Source organism: Arachis ipaensis, chromosome B3 (assembly GCF_059453495.1).
Source record: "Arachis ipaensis isolate K30076 ecotype BB chromosome B3, ASM5945349v1, whole genome shotgun sequence".
NCBI classification, from domain to species: Eukaryota; Viridiplantae; Streptophyta; class Magnoliopsida; order Fabales; family Fabaceae; genus Arachis; species Arachis ipaensis.
Genome location: NC_142438.1, coordinates 129,264,826 through 129,270,930, shown reverse-complemented (window position 1 = coordinate 129,270,930; position 6,105 = coordinate 129,264,826). Strand labels below are relative to the sequence as shown.

Sequence of the window (6,105 nt, the reverse complement as noted above, 5' to 3'; positions counted from 1 at the left end):
CTCTTATGAGTGAACTAAGTGGGTATTTAGAAAAACTAACTGATGAGCAGAAATTTACATACAATCAAATAATGGGTGCTGTTAGTGATAATATGAGTGTACTTTTCTTCTTATATAATCAAGGTCATTGTGAAAAAATATTCTTATAGTCAACTATATCATGCTCAATTATATTTAAAGGAGGTATAATTTTAAATGTTGCTTTGAGTGGAATTAGAGCACTTCTGTTTCCTGATGGAAGAATTGTACATTCAAGGTTTAAAATTTCTTTGACCATAAATAAAGATTCTTTTTGTAACATTAAACAGGAAAGTCCTCTTGTAAGGTTAATAACCAAGGCCAAATCAATCATGTTGGATGAAGCTCTAATGATAAGTAAGTATTGTTACGAAGCTTTAGAAAAATGCCTCAGAGACATCTTGAGGCGCTCAGATTCGTATAATGCTCATTTTCTATTTGGAGGTAAAGTTGTTGTCTTTGGAGGAGATTTTAAATAAATTTTACCTGTGATTCCCAAAGGCTCAAGGCAAGATATAATTCAGTCTTCTATTAATTCTTCATATTTGTGGCATAACTGTAATGTTCGAAAGCTTACAAAAAATATGAGATTGTCACTAGGTAAAAACAATAACATACAAGAACTCAAAAATTTTGCATAATGGCTACTCAAAATTGGTGATTGTTTGGTTGGTGATACAACAGATGGTGAATCAATTGTTTTAATACCATCTGACATTTGGGTTAAGAACTCTGAGAAAGTTTTGGATGACCTCATTGATTTTATGTATCCGGATATGTTATCCAATTTATCCATTGAAATTTATTTCAATAATAGAACAATTCTTGCACCAACTCTAAATTGTGTCACTGATGTCAACAATAAGATAATTGCAGGGTTACCTGGACAAGAAAGAATTTACTTAAGTTATGACTCTGTGTGTGCTGAGGATAGAAATATGGAATTTGAGTTAGATGCTTTCTCACCAGAGATTTTAAATAGAATAAATTGTTCAGGTCTACCACCACACAAATTAATCGTGAAGGTTGGCGCTCCTGTTTTGTTGCTGTGGAATGACCAAATTAATATTTTGTGCAATGGAACGAGAATGAAAGTTAGAAGAATAAGAAACCATGTGATAGAATGCAAGACTTTAACCGGTAACAAAGATGAAAGTATTGTTCTTATTCCAAGACTAAATCTAATTCCAAATAATGAAACATTACCAGTCAAGTTTTAAAGAAGACAATTTTCAATTATTATATCATTTGCAATGACAATAAATAAGTCCCAAAAACAAACTCTATCAAAAGTTAGAATATACCTTCCAAGGCCAGTTTTTACCTATGGTCAATTGTATGTTACGTTATCAAGAGTAAAGAGTAAAGATGGTCTGCGAATGTTGTTGCAAGATTACGAACACTTGAAAGATAATTGCATAATGAATGTGGTATATAGAGAAATTTTTAAGAGCTTATAATGAAAAGGTAATTTCTAAATCTCTTAATCAAATTTATTAAAATTTATTACTATTAATTAAAAAAATTGACAAATTCTAAGTGCTAATGGTAATATATTCTTATTCTATAGTTATAGTTTGAGAATATTAAAATTATCATAAAAATCTGTATTATTTTATTCTCTTGATAAATTATTTTAAAATTACGTTAATCAAATAATTTTGTATACTAATATTGATATAATATTATTTTAGGTATATATTCTGCAGGCATCAAAGGAGAGTGTTGACTTATTTTTTAGTGATTTTAAATTTTTTATTATTTATTAGAGAACTTTGTGCATTAGAATTATCTAATAATTTGTTGTTCATTTCGAGCTAATTTTGATATGTTCTTACTTGACAGTAAAATAACATATAAAAATTTGTTGGTAGGTTTAAGTATTACTAGGTTATTTATGGTCACATTAAGTATATATGTTTGATTTATCGAAAAAATAGATTACTAAAACCGATTAATAACTACTTTAGAGTTGATACACTTAACATTAGATTAAGAAAAAGCAAAAAATGCATAACATGTTACTTTTTTATTAATCAAATTATTATAATTTAAATTAATTTTAACAAAACAACTTAAAGTTATAATTTTAATCTTATCACGTGTATAGTACAGGTTATTACATTTGTTCTATTATCATAAATATTGGCCAATCAAAATGTACAAAGTAAAAAGGGTATGAAAATAAGATCGAAAAAAAAAAAGAATACAAAAAATAAACAAAATCAGTGTAGAACAACAACAAATCCTAATCACAATATTGAACAAGAAAGAGGATCTATAAAAAAAAAGCAACAAAAACAAAATCATAAAAAAACAGTGCAAAAAGACTCGAAATGAAAATTTCAAGGAGAAGATCTCCAACAATGAAAAATAAAAAAAAAATGAGAAAAGAAACATCCTGAATTTTAATTGAATAGAGTTATTTTTATGTCCAAAAAACCTCTCATGTTTCATCAATAACCATGGAGATGATTCCATGGAAGACATCACAAACAACAATAACCAGATTGAAGAAGAAAATTTTGCTATAGAAGGTAGCTCTTTTGGATTGGATTTGTTGTGGACAGTGATGTATGGAAGAAGGAGATGTCAAAGTCAAGTCGCAGCAGTGATGAAAAAAATCTTCTTGACACGACGTCTTTGCTTGCTGGGAGAGAGAAAATTAGAAAGGAGGCTTTGGGTTTGGCGGGTTGGGATAGGGTTCAGGTAAATTTTTTGGGATTAGCCTAAGACCCAAAACAAAAAAAAAATGCATATTACTATTACTAAACCACATTTGTATTTATTATACAGTACATATATAATATTTAATTAACACATATAATATTTCGTTAATACATATATAATATAAAGTGATTTATAAATTATCGTTAATTCATATATAATATATAATTTAAATTTATTGAATTCAATTAGAATAAACAACAAATTATTTATTTTATTTTAGACTTTATAATGAATAAACCAATTAACTAATATAACAAATTACAATTAATGCAGTATAATTAATTAAGTAATATAAATTTTAATAAATTATATTGATATTTAAATTAATCAAATTAATTAACTGATATAATTAAGTCACTGTAATAAATTGTATTCAATGAGTTAAAATAATTAAATCGAAAAATACTCTTTGAAATATATTATGTTAGTTTCATCATTAAGTGCAGAAATTCGACTTTTATATAATAGAATAGATTAAAAACAAAGTTAAAGTATACTTTTATCAAGATAAAAATTTATATATAATTATTTTTATACAAAAAAATTAGTTAAATTATCTAATGATTCTCAATTATAATTTCAAATAAAAATAATTATATTTAAATTTTTTTATCTCATATATTTAAAATAAATATCAATTTTGTTTTAAACTTTTTTTTTCATTCTACTCGTGGTTCAAATATTTTAGAAGTGACTAAATGTTACTTTCATTTTTAATATATTAATATTTTTCAAAATTTAGTCACAAAAGTAATCATAGAAATTTGTCAGATTCAACATATATATGTTATATTTTATTATTAATTTTTTATTAGGTTAATGATGAGATAATATCGAGTCATTTTAAGAAGTACATTTGAGGCATAAAAAAAATTAGGACAATATTTATACTTATTCCAACTATTTGAGATAGAACTAATATTTTACTCTTAAAAATATGTTAAAAGAAACAAAATAATTCTAAATGTATTCTTGTAAAAATTTAATTTAAAAAAAATTAGATAGCAAGAACTTGAATACCTCTAAATGATAGACAGATAATATTTTTTTTTCTTTTATAGCACATATTAGCAACTTTAGATATTTATAACACAATATAATAATTATTCATATAAAGATGATTTTATGTAAAATTGATAAAAAAAATATAAATACATATTATATCAAGTATTAAATCATCTAATAATTTTTAACTGTTATTTTCAAGTAAATAATCATTATACAATATTTAAGATTTAAGGTTTACCTAAATTTTTACAAATTTTTTCTCTTAAAAAATTTGATACGTACTTCAAATGTTTATGATATGAAGAGTTTAAGAATTAGAGTTTTTCACTATGAAATATTCGGACGCTGATAAAACTGACCACAGAAAAACTAAATGAACTTTATACCTATGAAAGATGAATTATGTTTGACAAAAATATTCAATTGTTAAACTTTTGTTGTCTCGGTTTAAAAAGCATATTAAATTCCAAAATTAACCCTACCACCAATCATCTTCAACTTTCAATTTGCAAAAAGCTTATTGCAGAAAACTCCTACTTCCTTCCCTCCTACGACGTTCGATCTTTCCTCAAAACCATTGCCGATTTGAAACACACCCTAGAAACCCTCACCTCCTAACTTCTCCCTAAAAAGAAATTCTCCTTCAAGAACAAGGTTACTACCAAAAAAGACATTGCCAAGTGCCTACAACAGCAATACCACCACTGTCTACAAGAACCCAAGCAGCCCCTACCTCCTAAACGTCATTCCCTGGGTTTCAGGAACAAATCCAGTACGTTTTTGGTGGGTGAATTAGGGGTTCAGAGGTTGAAAAATTCACAATGTCTGATCTCGATTCCTGCGAGATTAGGATAATTGGTTGCGTGAGGACGCACTTCGTTCACAAGTTGATACATGGTAGAGTTTACGTTGGGCCTATGATCAGTTCAGTCCTTATCGAGGATGTTGAGGAATGCGTTTTTGCCATGGTGTCACATCAAATTCAGATTCACGTTGCAACAAGGAGCGATTTTTACCTGAGAGTTAGGAGCATGCCCATAATCAAGGATAGTAATAGGGTGAGGTTTGCGCCATACTGCTTGTTCTACGAAGGGATCAAAGAAGATCTTCGTGGTGCTGGTCTTGATGCAGGGAATTAGGAAAATGTGGATGACTTCAAGTAGTTGAGGGTGGTGTAGTCTCTAAATTGGTCGATTTTGGTGGAGAATGTTAGGGTTGGAATCATTGATATATCCAATTTGGAACATGGAAAGAATGAGGAAATTTGAGTACGATGCTCCAAGTATTCAAGTTTTTGTTTTTTTTTTTTCATAGCAAGAGGTTGAAGGTTGAAGATGATTGGTGGTAGGAATAATTTTAAAAGTTAACTTGTTTTTTAAACAGAGTCAACAAAAATTTAACAATTGGATATTTTTGTTGAACATAACTCATCTTTCATGGGTATAAAACTCATTTAATTATTCCATAGTCAGTTTTATCAGTGTCTGAATCTTTCATAGTTAAAAATAGCTATTTACTCTAAGCATTATTTAGAAGTTATTAGTTTATATTTTTATATTGTTCAATTTAATTTGATGTATTTTAATTTTGTTTATTTAGTTACTAAATTGGACTTTATGTTTACGGGCTTAGAATTTTTATTTATTTTAACCTGATAAGAGGTTATCAATACCTCATAAATTATTGTAGTCGTGAATATTGTGATTCGAGGTGTAAACCCCCTGTTCCGAGGCTTACTTAGAACCAGGGTGATTTGGGCCTGAACGTGAGGTCCAGACATCTTTAAGTAAAAGGTCTATCGTCTTTTCCTACAAGGATGAAGCCGTCCAAGTTTCTTGTGAGGAGATGGGGGTGGTACCTGCAAGGATCTTTGATGCTTAAGTTAGCAAGAGTTTTAGGCAGGTTTTTAGTTGATTGGAATTCGAAGAATACCTAAGAGTGTCAGGGTACTTATAAGTGTAGAGGTGGAGTCAATAACCACCTTTTGAGTAGTCCCACCTTTGATGGTAGGTTAGTTACTCTCTTTTGGTAGGGAGGTTGTTGAGATCTCCTTTCTAAATGAAAAGGAGAGATAGTAGAAGTTAGTCACTTATTTGCATAAGTAGGGGTGAGCCCATGTCGTCGTGCGCAACCTCCATGAGGTCGTGTAGGCCTAAACAATACTTGTAGAGTGTTGATTGGACTTTACCCCTTTTGGACCTTTCTAGGTTGTGGACCAGGATATGAACAATGCCTCTGCTTAAGTCCGAACTTCTTTAGGTCGGGTTCAAGCATTTCTAAGTTGGTCTTGATCTCTTGTAGCTTTTGTTCCCTCACATCGGGTACTCCGTCCTTCTTGGGGTTAAATTG

At 29.1% G+C, this 6,105-nt stretch overlaps 1 pseudogene; it reads left to right on the top strand.

The window, feature by feature from the left end:
- The first annotated feature begins 1,106 nt into the window (after nucleotides 1–1,106).
- Nucleotides 1,107–5,024, top strand: LOC107633680 (tubulin-folding cofactor C pseudogene; annotated as a pseudogene).
- Nucleotides 5,025–6,105: the final 1,081 nt, after the last annotated feature.